The sequence below is a fragment of the Nicrophorus vespilloides genome, unplaced genomic scaffold (genome assembly GCF_001412225.1).
Source record: "Nicrophorus vespilloides isolate i.1.1-1 unplaced genomic scaffold, Nicve_v1.0, whole genome shotgun sequence".
Classification (NCBI taxonomy): Eukaryota; Metazoa; Arthropoda; class Insecta; order Coleoptera; family Silphidae; genus Nicrophorus; species Nicrophorus vespilloides.
The window spans coordinates 101778-122919 of record NW_017100103.1 but is presented as its reverse complement, the minus strand read 5'-3'; the positions used below and the strand labels follow the sequence as shown (position 1 = coordinate 122919).

The following is a 21142-nucleotide window of genomic DNA, read 5'->3' as shown; positions in this document are numbered from 1 at the left end:
GAAATGGTTAAAGGTTTACAAAATTCATCAGTTTGACGCTTAAAAGTATTTAATGTATTTTATTGTGAAAAATTATTAATAATAAATAAAATGTATTTTATAAAAACATACAAAGAATATAACTTTTAAAAACTTAAATTTAGTATTTGCTCCATAAATATTTGATCATCGATTTAAATTTCATCGAAAGAGTAAAATTGTACTTTATCCCTTATGTTAAAAAAGAAAACTTTCCATGAAGCATTCATTTTTTTCTCTCGTATACATTAACTTGAATCCCGCATCCGACGAGACTTTCCAACAACAAGAAAGAAAAACTTTATACTCTTATTTCTATTTAAGTTCACTTATTTTCGATTGCCAGAGGCGTAAAGAAAAAAAAAGAAGAAGAAGTAGAAGAAAACGAGGAAACAGAGAAAGTAGAAGCATTCTCTTTCAGATTGCTTGAAAGTTTGTTAACGAGAGAAAGCATTTAACAATAGCAATAATAATAACAATAAGCAGGGATTCGCGCAGAGAGAATATCCAATTCCACGGCTACCCAACAAACACACATACACACTTTCCCTTTACATTGAGTAATTGATTAATTATTCTATAAAGCCGCAATCTCCGCCTCGGGACTCCGTATTAATGATTTAACATTGTTTTCCAAGTTATTTCCGTGCCTGACAACGTCATTGTTCCGTCGCTCCGAGTGATTTAGTTGTCTTTGGTCGGCCCTTAAAGACCGAAACAACCGTGGAAACCCCGTAAAACCGAAGCCATAAAACGAAGGAATACAGTAAATCCTAACCTGTGATATTTTTAATCGGTTCCACGTAAGGCATACACATTTACTGTTATTTACCGGTAAATATTTTTAGTAAAAACCGGTTTACCGGTAAATTACTGATATTTTTGTGAAGTTCTTTCAAATTATGTTTTAAAAAACGTCCAAACTAGCCCGTAATCTGCATTTAAAGCAAAAAGATTTTGTTGAACTGAACTGAACTTCTTTAACGTGAACAGATGAAACTTCAAAAATGTCAAATGAAAACGATGACGACTAGTGACAACTCACTCCTTCAAGCGTCTTATTTATATAGGAGGAGTTAGTAAATCTTTGAAATATTGGGTTGAGGATCACTAAAAAAATAGAGGCTATCAATCAAATTTGCTTACAAAGAAGCTAACCTGAAAATATAAATTTCAACATTTGAATTAATATATAAAATTCTATCTATCTGCATTAGTTTTTATTTATGGCTGTCGCCGAACCACGAAATATTTCGTCAATTTTCGCAGAGTTGCAGGTTTTAATGGTCGTAGTACACTGGTCTAAAGTTTAAATTACTCAGATTTGTTGCTATACCATCTTCAGACATGTATCTTATTGATGTATATTCCTAAATTATATAGTGTGTACAAATTGTACAAAAATTGGACAACATCCGAAAAGTTTGCAGTAAAACAACTTGCAGTCAAAAGCACTTAAATTTGTATGTATTTTTAAGTACAAATCCTACCCAGCTGTTCATTACGCAAGACACTAGACTCTAGTTTAGTTCTACTAACTTAAGATATTATACTCTATAACGAAATGTATAGACGTCATAGAGATAAGTTCATTCTTATAATGACTTATATGATTCATTATTATAACGACCGTCGGGGTTTCCAAAAGTTGCACCCTAAAAAAGTCCTTCTTTTTCACACTGGTGTTTGTTGGTTATGGAATGGAAATGTTGTTAGCCGGGTTATTGAATTGAAAAACGAAATAATATCCAATCGTATTAAAGCTGCAAAAATAAGTCCAAAAATATATGTTTTCTAATCCTTTATTTTTTGTTTCATTATTAAAATATGGCGGATGAGAACGGAGCTCTTGAATATTTAAAAATTAAACTAATAACATTAAAAAAATGTTGGGAACCACTGCACGGGAAATACATATTCGTGACGTACTTTTGAAAAGCTTAGTTTGTTAAATCATCTTTATGTGCAACATAACTCTGAATTTCCGAGTAGAAAAATAAACAGAAATTACCGGTATTTCTTATGAAATATTTACCGGTAATTTCAATAATCATATTCGTAAAACAGAGCCACGTCACGGCCCGCAATTGGCGGATCCTTCGGGTTCAATCGTGTCATTAGCATAATTCATTAGCGGCTCCAGTTATTAAATTCTAAATCCGAGAATTGCCGTAATCCCATTTAGAAACCCCAATAATAGCAATCAACGATGATTAACGAATTGCAGATGGGTAGAGAGAGAGAAAAAAAAATAATATAGGTGATACAACTTAGATGTTTCGAGGGAGAAAATCTATTTTCGCCTGGTTCCTAAATGGTTTTTTAAGTGCTCTCGGTCCAAATCGTTAGCTCCTTCTCTCTTCCAACCGCATCTATCTATCTTTCTCTCTCTCTCTCTCTCTCCGGCCATTTATATTTTTTTCCCGCATTCAGACTGCGGTCCTGCTGGAAATGTAATTAAAAACCGTTCAGGCTGTGCTAAGATAATTTGATCAATTTATTATTCAGTTCGGGCAAGGTGGAACGTGATTCTACAGGTCACGCCACTCACTTAGCAATTATTTATCGAGCATTAAGTGCGAACTTAGGCTTGTACAATCCTATGTAAACGTAACGAACAAAACAAAAAGTAAACACAACGCAGGAATTATGGAATGGGGAACATGGAATTCGTGTTAGGCCGAATGAAAAATGCATATACTAGCTCGGAACGCAATTTATTAAAGCCTCTATCTCATCATTGTTGCAAACCGGAAATACCAACGACAAAAAACCAAATCTAATAAAACCTCCGCAACAACAACAAAAATAATTCCCATATATAAAAATATACATATTTTCAATTCAACTTATTGCAATCACAGAGACGTGAAATGAGAGAATATTGGATTTTTTTTAATGGAGCTTTATTAAATTACTTTAATAATGCATGACGGGAAAATCAATTTCCCGGAAATTCGTACGATATGTACAATTAAATTTGAATCGCTTCGGTGGATTTTCTGCGAAATGTAAAAAATAAATAAGAAGGCTTGACTGAATTAAGCCTCGAGGTATTCATTTATTATTTAATATATACATGATACTTCCGGAATTCTGTTGTTTTGTTATGGCGGGACGCGAGTGGAATTATACTCACCTTCTTGGATTCCTGCATTTTTTGTTTGTCGTCACATTTTATTTGCAGTCTCTTCCGTTCGAGAATTCTGTTTAATTATTTCCCTCGACGCATGTTTTTCGTGATGGTTGTGCAACGAAACATTTCTTACATAATGAATATTTCAGAATTTAAGGAACTTAATATTAATATGTGTTGAAAGTAATAATTTTATTTAATATAATTAATTTAAAATAATGATCTACAATTTTGTACAATTAGTTCAGTAATTCATTTTCCTATCCTATCTATTGCTTAAATTTACAATATTTTCAAAATAGATTTTTTAATCACTGAAACAGTTAAAAATACATAAATAATTAACTTTTTGGATATTGATCACATGTCTTTCTGCTCTAAGAAACATTATTTATTTTATCTAAAATCTGTATTATTTTTCTAAGAACTAAGAAAGTTTGTTTTATTTCTTTTACTTTTGTTTCCAGATCACCAGTGCGTAGCCCAACTCTAGATGTAAATAAGGTGTGGTACCTCCATTTGACAATTGCCCCACTGACTTATGCATGACCGCCTCTGTCTTCCTAGTTAGTATGTCTATATCCAAATTAATTTTCTCGTTTTTCGTTATGCCCAGATATTTTGTGTGGGCAACTTGCTTTATTATTTTTTTAGGTAGTTATAAACATAGTTAGATATATTATAAATATTTTCACTTCAACTTTAAATTACATATTTTTCAAGGCAAATTAATTTTCCTTTTCGTTGATTATAATTATTTTTTTACTTTTATAATATTTTTTTCATACTAATTTAACTTTTTTAAATATCCTGTAATATATTTTCAAAACAGAAAATACACGAAAATATATTATGATTAAAAGTTTAATTCGCATATTTTTTTGTGATATTTGTCATTATATGAAAAAAAAAATGTGTCGTAAGTACCTCGCATTGTGCGGTTTTCTTTAGTCCGGTTTATTATTATTTACTTTGAATACGTTCAAAACAAAATTAAAATATCTAAACAAAAAATATTATACAAAATTATTTTTTTATACTTAAAACTGATTATCTTTCCCTTCACTATAGTCTCTTTTTATGCAGTTTGTTTTGGTATGTATTTAACTTCTTTATTTGTCGGATTTCAAACAGTCCAGATATTTTTTACATTTTTTTTAAATTTCATATCATGTAATATTTGTCATTTTATATAAACTAAAGGAATCCTAATTGTGGACTTTCAAATCACATAGAAAAACGACATATTTATGTATAAAAAATAGTTTTGTGAATTAATTTTTTAGATTATATTTTTATTTTTCAATTGAAATTTTCAAACCGTATAATTGTGAATCCGCACAGACCGAAAACGCACTATGTGAGGTAGCTACAAATTTCGTATTTTAATATCCTTTTCGCAAAATATTTATGTATTTTGTCACTATAGAATTGACTATATATTTACATACATTATTTTACATTTTTTTTCTGGAAACACACACAATTCATCTGAAATTGAAATATGTGACAGAATATTTTCTTCCCTCGCGTATGGAAATTGCATTTTTTGTTCTTTCCACTTGAGGTTACATCAGTGAAAGAAAAAAATATAATACTCTACATGAAAAAAATCGAAAACAAAAAATGTCCATTACTCTGGCAATATTTTAATGCATAAATTTATGTACTTACAAAAAAAAAAAACTAAAAAGAAAACAAATAACTGATCTCACCCCTTCTGTATCTGGTGTAACTGATGTACTGCTGACCATTCTGGAAACGTAGATATCTGCAAATACTGAAAGCAGACGAAAAAAAGTTTGTATGGTGTACAGCGAACAACAAAAACTGGTCGGAGGGTGCATAAATAACGCAGTTCAAATACACGTGAATATTAATACTGTTCCGAAATGCAAATGAAGCACGATCATATTTAATTTCACAAAAAAAGCCCTCAGGAACAATAAAAAAATGTACACATAAACACGTATAAAAAGAGTAACAAATGATACGTGTGTATATTTTTTGTGTGTTTGTTTGCTATAACATTAACTTTGTTGAATACAAATTGCGAACGTGAAAGATAATTGTCGCATATAAAAAATGAAATTATTATTATTTGATTTTTGTGGTTTCAATTTTACTATTAGATGTGGTTATTCAGTGTCGTGCAGATGTAATTCGAAGGTACACACAAAACTAGGGGAAATGTCCGAACCAATGACAGGTATATAGAAGACAGGATAAAACGTGGGATGAACAAGAGCAAAAAAAATTGTATATATGATCCAGGGAGCAGGAGCGATTGTATAATATAATCTTATCCGATCCGGGTCCAGGTTCAGGAATGCTGTAACCGGATTTTGTGTCGGAACGTATTTGAATATTCCAATAAATAATCCAAAACGGTTTTCTCTCTGTGTGTGTGTGCGTGTCTCTGCTTTTTGATGTCTACGTGAATACACAACCTGAACTACGTGTCTTTGGCTTATGATGAGAACCAAAGGCTAAAGATCGAAAGGAAAATCGCTTACGATTTTTTATTTGCAAAAGCATAGCAAGAAATACGGTTGTGGAAATATTATTAATGTAATATTGAAATATATAATAATTTGCATTGCAAAACTTATCTAATCTAAATGTTAATGTAAAATAAATTCAATTTTGAAATAGACAAAAACAATTATAATTATTAAAATAATCTTTTGTATAGTTTGAATAGATCTTTTATCATAATAATAAAACAAAATATGACAGAAAGACCAATAGCCTTTTGCTTATTGTTCTGTATGAAAATGCGAGCGAATTCCAAGATATCTCAAGCAGATCAGGAAGAAATTGTATATGTTGTCAAATGGAGACGACCAGAGATCTGATGACGATGAACCTTCGGCATACCATATAGTAAGGACTGTAGATGACTCGATGTATCAAGTATGTCTAGAATGTAATTTAATCAGAAGTAAAGAATATGAATTAGTTTTGTATAAATGTAAATAAATAAAGTTATTAAAATAAAGAAAAACATAATTGCCAATTTTATTAATTAGCTATTCTTATTTATTTATTTGATTTCGGAAAAATCGTTTATTATTGAATAAACTCACAGCAAAATATTTTTTTGTACATTCATTTGATAATTAATCTTCATTCTACATATAAAAATAGATACGAAGATATTTTTTTCAAATTTTATAATAATTAGCTATTATAATATTATAAATATAAACTGAAAGAAGTAGTGAGTGAATGAATTACACTTGCATTTAGACAAAGAATACCTGAGAATATCTTATTCCGCTAAATTTTGTAATAACATTTGTTAATACTAAAACTTATCTGAACATATAAAATATATTTTTTTTAATTTTATTTATATTTTTATATTCAGGTATTGAGAGCGAGCTGCTTATATCCTTTTACTTTTTAGAAATTTTACCAATTTGGTTCTAAATAATTTAGTTCTGGTTTTCTCTTTTACTTCTTTTGGTAATTCGTTGTATACTTTGAACCTCTAGTTAACATATAATAGTTATAACAACTCATTATAGTTTTTCTTTTATATAATTATATAAGTATGTTTTTTTAAACTTAGCTTTGTGTGACTATTGGAATAAATATGAATAAGTTTTTAATAGAAAGAAACGACGAAAGTATTATAAATAATATATTATTTTTTTGTATTTTCTGATTGTTTTATACTGTTCAACTTATATAATTGGACAAATAATGTTATTATTACTAATTTTAATATATGAAAAAAGTGATGCTTAAATGGAATAAACTTAGTTGGAGGAAACAACAATTCGATTTAATAATTCATCATATTTACTAAACGGTGAATGACATGAGAGGAAATGTATTAGAATAGTAGAAATAATGTCAATATTGTGCGATGTGGACTAATGCGTTGCGTCTATTTGGGTCGAACTATTGACGATCGTTTTAGGGTGATTGCCATTAGGTGCGTCCCGAAATTTCATGAGACTGATTTCGGGTTTCGGAGCGATCTGATTGATATTCATGGGAAAATGAATTTCTCCCGTGTGTCCACGAATCTATTGATCTGAACGAAACCAGAGGCGGCGGAGCAGAGACATGGCTTTCGAGTGGCTTTCAACTCCCGAAGCCAAGTGCCTCAACGGAATACATTTTACCCCCAACAACACTTCACTCCATATCTCTGATCAACGGCTCAAAAACCCAACGAAGGTTTTTCTTTATGCCATAACTTACACAACTTTTATTCACTCTCTCCATTCGTTTCCTTCATCAGAATATAATAATAGATCTCGTCAAATTAAGATCATAATCTGCACCATAGAGTTTCTGTATTTAGAAACGTGCCTAGGTTGGACCATTTTTATAATTTGATATGTATAGGAAAAAAAAATCGCATATAAATTATTTGTTTATACAAAAATACTCCAAGCAAAAGTGAAAAATAAGTAAGAAAAAAATATGAAATCCTAAAAAATATTATTATTTGATTTTCTAATAACAATAAAACGAAATAAACAATAAATAGTCAATAATTTTTTGTACTCATATTCCTACGTTCATACAAAAATACTATTAATTGCAGAATGAGAATGTGTTTTCTATTTCAGTAAATGTTTGAATCTATTAAAAAAACAATATACATTGGATATTTTTTAGAAATAATTTTTGTTACAAAATAAAAACAATAAAACAACATTTATAAATAAAAACAATAAAACAACATTTATAAATAAAAACAATAAAATAACATTTATATTTTGATAGCTTTTATATTTGTTTTTGTATAGAATATTTTTAGTTTTGTTTAATTTTATATACAACTAAAATTTAGTGAAATATATTACTTTTTTTGTATATTTGTGGTTCTAAAAACACAGATAATTTTAAGTTGTTTTTTCTATAAAACCTATGCAATTAATAATCAGTCATAAATTAATAAAATTTTAAATAATTTGAAGAATTAATATTTACATCTTTACTCCAAACCCAAAATAGTCCCTCTCTTTGACCGATACCTTTCTCTCTCCTTGAAATTTAAATATAAAGAATCCAATATCACCCTCTCCCTCTCCAAATTCTGTGCCCCTCAAATCCCAAATATCCTTACCAAATTTAAATATCCCACATTATTCCTTTTCCAATACCTAATATCCTTTGATTAAAACCCTTCTAGTACCTACTCTTCTGCTTTTTTTGTCCCTCATTTTTCTCATTTTGCTTTATGTATATATTTTTGTATTTACATGTTGTTTCTTTAAATGTTTGTTTATTTTTTATTAAAAAAAAATATGTTCAAAAATATTGAAATTATTATAGTATTTACGATTAGAAGAACTAAATTATTAAATAAATATTAATCGTATTTTTTGAAAAATAATTATATCATTTACATTTATAAACTGAATATATTTGTTATTGATTAATTATTCATGAAATTTTTATTAAAAAATGTTTTGGTGTTCGAAATTCGGTAAACCAACTCGAATTAATATGGTATTTACAGCAAGCAAAGAAATAGTTGCAGATCCCGAAACTCCAAGTTGCAATAAGTTCATACATCTCACTTGTATGCTCTCTACCCTAAAGTAAACCTGAACTATGTTGCAATCCTAATCCGGTATACTTCACCGAGATACACATGCAAATTGGAACGCGGCGCAGCTCCGCAATAACTTCGAGGATGAACTTGGAATCGATGCAAACAAAACAGGAAAAAAAATTATAACGGAAGAGAACAAGCAAAAAAATTGTTTGATTTTCCTTTTGTTTTTCGTCCGTCATTTTGCTTGTCCTTTTGTTTTCGGTTTGGGAAAGGGACCCCGGATTTATCGAGTCAAACAATGACGCTCGAGGGCGCTCCCGTCCCTACGACGAGATTACAGGGCGCAACCCTTTTATTTCCGTTTATCTTCAGCTGTATATTGGGATGTCGCCCGATCCTCGGTTTTCCGTTCCTCGCCTCGGGACGTGCCGAAGAAACACAATAAGTGCGAGGAAATCTCGCCGTTGAAAACGCTCGCGAATTTATCACATCTTTATACATGGAATTTATTCACGAATCTCGTTTTACCAACCAGGACCTTCTACGTATTCATATTCCGTATAAAATTAGACGTTTTGGAAATGGGAACATTTATCTTGCAATGTAATTAAGAATTTAAAGCTTCGCAAAATATTAATCATACTCAAATATATACGTGTATAACTCACATAGTGCGGGTAATAAGACTATTTGAGGAAATAAAAATATAGAAAAATAAAAAAAAATAAACCGGACTATAATAACTGATTAAAGTTCGATTATGAGTGGTATTCTTTTAAGAAGTAATACCTCGAAAAAGTAAAAATAAACGGACAATTTATTGTTTTATTCAGCAATACCTCGCATAGTCTCGTTAATCGGTCAAATTAAGGTAATAAAAATATACACAAAAAGTAAAAATAAACGGACTCTAATGAAAGCAGGACTATGCGTGTAATTGTTTTTACAGAAATATCTCGCATAGTCTCGGTAATCGGACAAATTAAGAAACTAAAAATATACAAAGAAAAGGTAAACATAAATGAACTATAATGAATCCGGACTGATCAAAGCCGGACTATATGTGGAATTGTTTTATTCGGACTAATCGAGAAAATAGAAACCAAAAAATTTAAAAAAATAAACCGATCTATAATTAATACAATTTTATACATACAAAAAAATGATAATAATAAACCGGACTGATCAAATCCTGATGGTATTGTTTTAAACATCAATTCCTCGCATATTCCGGGTAATCGGACAAATCCTAGTATTAAATACGCACAAAAATTGATAAATATAAATCGGATTATAATCAATCCGGTCTGATCATAACTGGATTAATCGTGGTATTTATTTTAAAGCAATACCTCGTATAGTCCTGGTGATCTTACCGAGGAACTAAATACAGTGTAAGCTTAACGAGTTTAATTCGTTCCAAAATTTCCGGATTTTTACTCGTATAGTGAAACACGTTTTCCCATATAAACTAATGTAAATTACGATAATGAGTTCCTTAACGGAAAAAAAAGTATAACTTGGTCTCGATTTTTAATGATTTTGCTTTTCATATCTATTATAAAATTTTGCACAGTAAAAAACAAAAATAACATGTCTGAGCACAAGTTTGGAAATTTTGTGATCACAAATAACACTAAGATGCAACTAGAATGACCATTAATACTAGGAACTGTTTTCCAATTCACACATGGTGAAGTGAGTTTATATTTGTTTATATTACTTGTATCAATTCGGGGATTTGATGGAGGTATCTTATACTTTTAATATGTTTTTATGTAAAAAAGCGTACATAGTGCTGTAAATGAAAGCAAACTAAAATTATATTTTAAGCTTTAAAAATGATGTAGAAGGCGCGCAATTCGGGACCATTTTAACAAATGGAGGAATGCAAAATAATAAAAATAAACCGAACTATAATGAATCCGCACTGATCAAAGCTGATGAGTCGTATTGTTTTATATAGTAATACCTCGCATAATCCGAATAATCAGACAAAAATAGTATAATTATTAATTTGGACTAATCAAAGCTGGTCTATTTGTGGTATTATTTTATAAAGAGATACCTCGAATAGTGCGTTTAATTAGTTCTGCCAATATCCGGGACTATTTGAAACTGAACTAAGAGAAAAATGAAGATGAAATAATTTTGTGTATTATTTATTTTGATTAATTAAATTTTCATTTGTTTTTAAATTATAAAACCGGATTATACTAAATCCGGACTGGTCTGAAACTAGACTATTGTTGTATAATTATACAAATGATGGAAATAATGAGCGTACAATTAATGGATAGGATTATTATTGTTTTGCAGCCGTTAAATATTGTATAATGAAAGTTAATTATTAATGATACGAAATTGGCAATTTCGAGTCAATTACGCATGATTGAAAATGCATCGGAACGCTGGAAAATTTACGATCAATTGCCTTAACCGAAAGGGCCGCGGACAAACAAAGTTTGAAACGTCGATTCACAAAACCGGAAATCATGTTCGAAACTTTCATTCATATGTATGGATTTAATACGCATTTGATAAACCTAAACTAATTAAATGAGGTAATATTGTATATTCATGTAAATACTATACGTATTTATTACGTATTAGAAACCATATTTAGTACGTGTTTCTATATTTATCTTGAAATATGTATACGGTGGATGCGGATACGGATATTCAAATGAAAAACTTCATTGAACAAAAAATGTTTAACTACTTCATATCTATTAAAAAATACTACAAAAAATGGAAAGGTATAAAGAATATACATACAATCAGAGATTATGATCAGATAAATGTAGTCTAGATAGAATTTAAAATAACAAAGCAATAATATGTCTTAAAGTACTATAATTTTCATTGCCAAATATTTTTGATAGCAAAAGATACGCAATAAATTTTAAATATATATAAAAAATATTTTTGGTGTAAATAAAATGAAATGGAGCAGATATATGAGATATATGAGGTTTTATTTGAAAATAATTAAAAACTATTTCGAAAACAATTGAATAAATCGTTATTTTTTAATTATATAAAATGTCAAGATATGACAAAAAGTGTCATAAAATTCAATTTATGAATTAATATTTTGTTCTTAGTCGTCGAAAGATCCCTTATGCAAGTATATTATTTAAATTTTTAGAGTGTATCTATAAAATTAAATATTCATCTTTCAATAAATAGCGAAAAATATGGAAATATGGAAAAAAGTTTTAAATATAAAATATATGTTGTGACTATTTAAGTTCAATAAATATATCTAAATAAATAAATAAAATTAATACGAAATCAGACAAAAATATATTAATCAAGAATAATAGGTTGGTTCCAGTTAAACATGATTACATCATTAAATTTCTTATCAGACATCAAGCTTAAACAAAAAAGTATGTTCTAATTAGGTAATATGAAGACATAATAAAATTTAATCAAAATAAAGTCATAAATTAATATTATATAGCAATATTCCTATATAAAACTATATACAGTAAAACCTATTTTTGTGCGGTAGATAAGGACCTCATAAACAAAATCGAACAAAAAATATATTCGAAATTAGAACATACGTCAAAGATTTACGAAATACATGAAATGTTAATAATTTATGTTTATTAATTAGTATTACTTATACTTTTTATAGCAAAATCTGAAATCATTATTTATAGCTTCATTTTCATACATTTTATTTATAAAAATATAGATTTATTTTATGGCTTAATTCAGAGAAAATCAGCAAATAATAGAAAACTTATGATATTTTTTATAAATTGTAGTTTTATATTTCATGTTCATATATTTTAATTTGTTGTAGTTTAATTTATCCAATAATAAAATATAATGTCACGACAATTTTGTTATTACAACATAAAGAAGTTTTGCCTTTAATTTACATATTTAATAATGTAATTACCAATTATTGAATAATTAGTTCTTGACAAAAATAAATTAAAATCACCATATCTCAATCATTAATTATAAATCAAATAATATATTAAATCATTAATAAAAAATCATATATTATATATAAAAATACAGCTTTCGAGTAAATTTCAGACAATTGAAAAAAATCACGATTATTAAGCTGAAAATATTAAATTATTGAAGTTTTCAAAGAATGTTTCCTTTAAGCGTCGAAAATATAATTTAAAGAGATCCTGATCACCTTGTTTTTTATTCTCAGTTCCATTTTCATGCATCGAACAATCCATCGAGCAGGAAATGAAAATCAAATTTCCTTTCCGAGGGATCTTCTTACCGTATTTTTTTTGTTCCTTTTATCGGGTATTTTTTTTTCTTCTCCTTCAGAATATGTGCTCTTGAAGGGTGGCTTTTGGTTGGCCTTTCTTGATTCTGGAAGCATGGATTTTCGAGCAAGCTCACGCACAATCGATCCCCGGCAAGAATATCTTTAACTTTATTATCCGTCGCGGGGGATGGAAAATATTTTATTATTATTTTGCTACCCATTTCTGTGAGAACGTCGGTTCTTCCGCCTCTGCCGTCGCCGTTTTGCTCGCTTTTCGCTACCGCCGCAGCTCGCTTTGTGACGGTTTAAGCGCATGAAATGATAACGCTATTTTAATCTCCTGTTAAACCACCCCCCGCATCCCGCTAAGCCACGTCGGTGACTCCATTATACGAGCCAATCTTATTGTGTGTAATAAGGTTTCCCAAAGTGCCCTTTATTTATTTTTTTTAAGAAAAAGAAAATTAGAATACGAAAATAAATAGGGTAAAAAAATAAAAAACAAAACAAAAAAATAAAAAAAAAAGTGTGAAGACAATCGGGAAACTACAGTAAATTCCGCAGTCAGAAACTTGTCCCGAAGTCGACCATGATCGTCGACTAATTGGTTTTATCCAAAGTTTGTAACGTCTCATTCGTTCCGTTTAGTTTGGATCGCCGGAGGAATTGAAATTTATAGTTCGCTTTTCATTTTGCAGCCGCTGCCGCCGAAATAAGATTCGAGTTAATTAAAGGTTCTATTGGTTTCCTGAAAGTAATTTGTGGGATTGGAGTTTTTTAAGCGGGGCACGTACGTTCGGAATTGGATAAATTATTTGAACACCTGCAGGACCGGACCTTGCGATCCTGGAAAATTTATAAAGACTCGATCTTTGCAATGAGTCTGAGCGTTAAATAGGATTACGTACGTTTTTATATTTCAAACTTACAATTGAATTTTCTTTTTCCATATAGATTTTGTTAATTTAAATTTACACTAGAAAAAAACAAATGAAAAAAATTCTACTATTGTTTGCTAGTTTGCCCATTATAGTATTAGTTGATAAAATATGTGGATTGAAGAGAAGTAACAAGTTTATCAACTATAAAATTATCAGTCTGGTGTAGTGTAATTGACACCAACTTTAAACTGCTCCAAGTATACCAAAACAAATGTCTGAGACTTGCGCTGAACAAAGACTATATCAGAACAAAGACTATATCAGAAACATCTCTCAACGTTTTTATGAGACAAAGGTGGAAAATCACCATAACGCAAGTATATCTGCAATAGGGAGCAGCCAAATTCCATGCAGGATGCTAACACACAGACGACCGTTTACCGTTCGGAAACACATGAATAAGGTAGTATTTTCTCTAACTATTTTAAAATTAATATTTTTTTAATCATCATTTTGATTAGAATTTTAAAATAATTTGTATATTATATTTACGCGTTTTATTTTGATTATATGTACTTAGCATGTTTTATTTCGTTCCATAACAATGTAGAATAGCAACGAAATGAAGGAAATGACAAATATTAAATATAGCATTCATTATAAATTTATGTATTTATATGTGTTATCTATATAACATTAATATTTCGATGTTTTGTTTTGTCATTTATTGTCACCGTTTTATTTAATATAATACATATTAATCTATTTTATACTAAATTTCCTACAAACTTCAGATTACAAGTAAAATAAATAAATAAATTACATTTGGTAGATTCTTTTTAACATCGAAATGAGTGAAAAATCTAGAATATTCCTACTTTTAAAACTTAGAATTGTTCATATTAATAAGTATGTCTTATTTTTTGATATGACTGTTTAATTAAAAAGATATTTGCTTTTGTATTATTGAATTCAGAACTCGTAAGTTGTATAATATGTTACCATATTCATTCTTGATTTCAATGTTATCATCCAATAAATACTTCATTCCGTGCAATTATATTTGATGCTGATTCCATTCCACATTAAATTACAAAGTAATGTGCGAGCGCACTCTAGGACGTCGGCAATCCAGAAAGCAATCTCGGAATGCAAGCCAACCACATATAAATTCGCTCCGAATCTAACAACTGCATACAAAGTTATTTTCAATTCCGGATCTATTCTATGCATCAAGTACCCATTAAATTTGTCTATCATCATACTCCAAATTGCCTCTCCATATGCCAATGTATTAAATACGTATATTTGTTGTTTTTTTTTTCAAATAAATATAAACATTGTTATTTATAATATTATTTTAGTTATACTAAAATAAATAACTTAATTTCTAACAAATTTATAATCGAATATGGTTTTTTTTTGTAATAAAATATTGTAATCGAATAATTTGATAGTTTTAGATGGAAATATAATTAATTGTAAACAACATCATCTTTATGCAGATTATATAGAAACAAGATTAATTAGGTTACCAAAATTGAGAATTAATCTAGTTTATCCATAGACTAACACAATTTCAAACTATTATATTATCTAAACATAATTAAATTTATACATAAAACAAGAGATTAATTTATTAAATTAAATTTAATATTTTACATTTTAAATTAATGTAATAAATTGAATAAAAAAATCTTATAAATATTACAGGTTTTTCAAACAGAACTATAGAACTAAATATCCCGAATAATCGAAAATTTCAAATAATTAAATTTTGTACACATAATTTCGTTTATAAACAAAACAAGTACGGATTTTAAAATATTTTATTTTTAAATGTATTATACGAATATATTCAATTAACTAAACAAATTTAATATAAAATTACATAAAAGTATTTATTAATTATTTGTATACATAAAATAATTAATTTTATTTCTACCTGAAATTAAATTTTCCAAACATTACATAAAAAATCAATAAATGATTTACTAGTGAACTTGAATATACATAAATATCTAGCATAGTGCGTAATCGGTTTCGAACTGTTTGAAACCGGACTATTCGAGAAACTAAATCCATATCTCAAAAATAAATTGCACAAAAAGTGACTTGAAAAAATATTTTTTTTTAGAATTTTTTATTTTGCTCGATTAAAATTTAGTTTATTTTTAAATCATTGTCTGAGGAGGGTATGATTCCAGACTACCAGTTCGGATTCGACGACATCACTCCACCATCGAGCAGATCCATCGCGTAACGAGCGAGATAAGGCGATCCATGGAGGAAAAGCAGTACTGCTCCGCTGTGTTCCTCGACATAACACAAGCCTTCTACAAAGTGTGGCACGCGGGTTTGCTCTACAAAATCAAGAGGACGCTGCCTCATGCCTATTTAAACATATTAAAGTCGTTTTTTGTGTGATAGATTCTTCCAAGTGAAGATGGAGGGTGAAGTAACACAGCTGTATCCAATCGGATCGGGCGTGCCGCAGGAAAGCATCCTGGGACCGGTGTTGTATAACTTATTCATATGCGATTTGCCGACATCCCTGGAAACCACTATAGCTACCTACGCCGATGACGTCGCGATCCTGTCGTCCGGATGGTTATTGCTGTGCGTGGACTCCAGAGTCATCTCGACGCGTACTAGGGTTGGCTCAGGAAGTGGCGGATCAACTCACGTGAAAGAAGCACATCGCAACCAAGACGAAGCAACTGGGCATCAAGTACGCGAAACTGTACTGGCTGATCGGAAGAAGATCACAACTATCCCTCAACAATAAACTACTGATATACAAGACAGTGCTGAAGCCAGTGTGGACGTACGGCATCCAGCATTGGGAAACAGCCAGCAATGCCAACATCGAGATCCTGCAACATTTCCAGTCGAAGTGCCTGCGAACCCTGGTGCGCGATACACAATGACCTCCACATGAACACTGTTAAAAGTAAAATCCCCATGTTCAGTGCCCGTTACCAGAACAGACTTGAAAACCACCCCAACAGTCTCGCATTATCCCTTCTAGATAATAGTGACACCCCTATAGACTACAGAGATACAACACCCCCGACCTCCCCTTTAGAAACTAAAAGTTTGTTTCATTGTACATTAGAATGAATATTTTTTTCTAATTTTCATAGTGTCGTCAAATTATTTTTTTGTTGTGTTAATATTGTCATTGAATTAATTTTTAGTTAAATTTATATTGTTTATAGGAAGATTTCCGATGGGAAATCATTCCGCTCCATGTTATTTATTTTCTTATTTCTGTTTTTATTTTCTTTTTTTTTGTCTTGGCTAACTTATTGCCAGAAATGTTGGCAAATTGTGAATAAATAATAAAAGTTATTCAAACCGAACTATATGAAATATAATTATAATTTTTTTAGTAATTAATTAATAAAAAAAAATAATAAATTATGCATACATCGGAAAGTTGAAACCCACTTTAATATTAATCAATGCAAGAACAACATTAATTACGCACCGAATGTATAATTGGCAATTTAATTAGAACAGATTGCATAAATAACGGAAACCGAAAACCTTGCATCCAATATATCAAAGATATCTACGGTTCAATAGACTTATTCACGTGTTATCATCATATCCAATTAATACATTTCTGACCTTCCAGATAAAATCCTCTGGAGGACCCTCCGGTGCTTCTGAAAAGAAGCCGAGAGACCGCACCAAAATCTACCGGTTCTGCATAATCGTGGTTTGTATTCATGAAATTTCAGGATAAACCCTCCTCAAAGGCAGGTGGCACAAAAGGGCATCGACGAGAAATTAGGGATGGCCCAATTCCCAATTTAGAGGAACTTGCCATTTGAGTGCTTACTCTAATTGCAGATTTTTATTTGCACATCGCTATTGACATTACGTGAATTAATTAAGGCTTCCATACACCAACATGAAAACTGGGAAACGTAATTACTTTCAACTAGAAATTGCCTACATCTTTATTTTATTTTTTTTTTCATTGCGACCTAGAAGAACGTCCACTAATAAAATTAATTAAGAAGTTGTTGCTGTGCTAAAGAAAAGCAATTTCAAAAAGACGTGTTCTGTCTACGTGTTTTTTATCCGCTTGCTTTATTTTTGCTTCTTTTATTATTATTATGTTTTTTTTCTCTTCTTCTGTTGTTGATTTCCTCACAAAAGGCACGATGCAAGTAATAAGAAGACATGGGGAGGAGAGAAATGTGTGTTATATAGACTCTCTTATAGACGCTATATTTTTCACGAAGCTTTCGGATTGAACATCATCGTAACTTTTTATTGTCATCAGCTCGACATTTCCTGCGGCTTCCATTGTTCGCTGTTTGTTTAAAGCGCAAAGCCATTTGAAAAGCTCGAAAATATTGCATAAATAGGTAACGGGCGTTCGGAGTGGAAAGCCCTTTATCAATGCGGCGAACAAAAATAATGGAGCTTTCATAATGAATTCACGTACGTTCCTTCACATTCCCTTTTTGTTCTGTGCGATGTAATATTTTTCATTCAATTAAATTTGCAAATTAAGGGTGCTTCGTTTAGCGTCGCGACGCGGAATAAATCTGCACTTATGAGATGGAATACGCTATTAATTTGTAAGACCGAAGATTAAGGGTTTCCCGATTTGAAGCCACCCAAGCGCATCTCATCCTACGCCCTTTCCGATTTCCTCCGGAAGCTAAGCTTGTATCCGGAAGAGCATCGCCCTAACCCCAGGCGCGGCTAATTATCCATTCGTTCATTATTGAATATTAACATGAGCTTCATTAATTCGTATTGTAATACTTACCACTTACATCCTACGCTCGCTTAATTATCATAGGAAAAAACACTATATTGAAATATCACTTAATTCATATACTTTACAAGATTACAGTAATATTTTGTTCGGTAGATAGGTACCGGATGCGAGAAACCGCACAAAAAAATAATCGAAAATTTCATAAATTCTTATATATAACAAATAACTTGGTACAATACATTAGAAAAAATACGTAAAAGATTTATGAAATACATGAGAAAGTGCATCCAAACAAAATAAATAAGTAAATTACAAATGGAAACATTTAATTTCTCATTGTAAATATGGAGAAATGTTCAAAATGCACATACATAATTCAGTGCTACTCTTGTTAATTCAAAACGCGCATCTTCTTGTGATGAATTGGTTCAAATCGACTAACAGAATCGTACATATGCACACTGATAGAAAACATTATCGGCGTTGGCACCATACGCCGTTGGAATTCATATACCGCATAAAAAAGGACCGGACAAAAACAGGTTCTACAGTAATTAATTATCTATAAGAATATATGCTCAGCAATTAGAATTAATTAATTTAAACTAAAAATATATATTGTTTTTTTATTGTCAATTATAGATTAAATAGCATAAAATAAAGAATATATCTTTCCGTCCTTGAATAAATATTTATAATAATTTCTTTTATTTTAATATTTTGAATATATATTTAGCTTTTATTGAAAACATTTTGTGTTGAATAAGCAAAAATATTTTTTTTTAAAAAACAAATTGTAAATTTTAATTAAATTGTTAAGCTTTATCGTTGAATTTAAAACTCCTTTTTTGTACATTTTGTAGCTTTAACAGTTTAAACATTGTCATTCTATATCATTCTTAATTTATGAATTGAAATGATCTAGTCTAATTTTTCACATTACAAGAAAAGGAATGTATGAAAATTAAAATATTGTTAATGAAACTATTTCTTTATTTAACTATCATTAATTTCCTTATACACCTATACCTTGCATTACGGCCGCTCTTTATACGGTATTTCTAGATCTCGGTGTGTTTTCTAGAACAAATTTGTGTTTAATTATTTATAACACTATTACCATAATTTTAATGTTTATAACATTTTCTAGCTAAAAAAGTCTAATAATAAACTATAAAAGTTTTTCCTCCTTCTGGAATACATTTATCCAGTATCTCATGACACTATGTAGTCATTGTGCAAAATTTTATAGATTCTTAATTATTGATTGGATGCAGATGTATAGGCAGATATTCGTCTTTTTTTTTGTAGAATTTGAGGATAAGATTTAGTTAGAGTGTTTTTTTGAGAATACGTGACTTGTAATTGAGATACAAGTGTGATCCCAGAAGTACCCGATCTCACGTATAGTTCGTGGTTGTTGTTTGATAAAATACTATAGTCGAAAGTACCAACCCTCTAAAGCTTTGTAGTATTTGTTTGTTTAATATTTGTTTGACAGCCATCAATAGTGAACGTGTTCAGTGAATTAGTTACCATGGGAAAAATGATCATCGTTATGTGATACAATACTTTCATTTGAAAGTTGGGTGACAGAGATTAAATGAGGTCGTACGAGTTGCTTAATGAGTTGACCACACCAGAAATGGAGAAGAAAATCAACAAAATAGTATTGGAAGACCGTAGCTAGCAGTATCGAAGGTATTAAACATCACTGGACAAAGTGTACTGAGTTAATATGAGAATATGTTGAGAAATAAAGATATTTTTGTCCATTTTTGTATGTTTTCTTTGTTAGGTCGTGTTATTCTGGGACTACTCTCATACATTTCTCATTCAATAAACATTTTGTTCAAATACTCACCCAACTTGAAATAGGTGAATAGAAAATAGATTTAGAAGAACTACAACAATAAGCACCGAAAAGTGACAAAAATTAATCCGTAGAGTTTAAAACAATTTATACATAATCTAGGTTTATGAATAGTTAAGCAGCTTCCTTTATCCTCGCAAATTGGTCCTTAATCCAAAACAATACGCCTATTGCTAGTCTGGCAATTGAATTTGTTCCAGTCAAAAGCATTTGTTCTAATAATTGCAAATTTACTTAAATAACTTGCATAACTTAATTTTAATTGAATATAAATTAATATCCAAACTAAGTAAATCCATTATGTATAAAAAATGAACCAACCATTCCATATGATTATATTTGGTTTATTTAATCTAATGAACGATAGTAATATAGAAAACTCGTAAAATCGTAATCAAACACAAATATTTATATTCCATTGTTTCAACGTTTAATTGGAATAATGAACCGCAGCATTTTCCCATTTTTTATTGTCTTTATACGCTTCGATCTTTTTATTTGGTATTTAGACTTATAATTGCTCTCGTAACGTTCGAATACGCTTTACATTGAATTTTAAGTCATAACCAGAGCAGAATAATTAATAATTTCAATTAAAAATAATAATAATAATTTAATTAATAAAAGTAGAACGAAAAATTGATAAAATAAACTTTGATTCTGTATTTCTGCAGAACTGCAAATCTACAAACATGACCTGAAATG

General features: G+C 29.8%; 1 protein-coding gene across 1 annotated transcript in view; it reads right to left on the bottom strand.

Annotated features, from left to right (window-relative positions):
- The window catches only part of LOC108568170 (5-hydroxytryptamine receptor-like), a 176121-nt gene that overhangs the window by 72426 nt on the left and 82553 nt on the right, over positions 1 to 21142 (bottom strand). The window contains exon 3 of the mRNA XM_017929105.1: positions 4870 to 4934. The gene's annotated coding sequence lies outside the window, so the exon portion shown is untranslated. The remainder of the gene's footprint in view (positions 1 to 4869; positions 4935 to 21142) is intronic.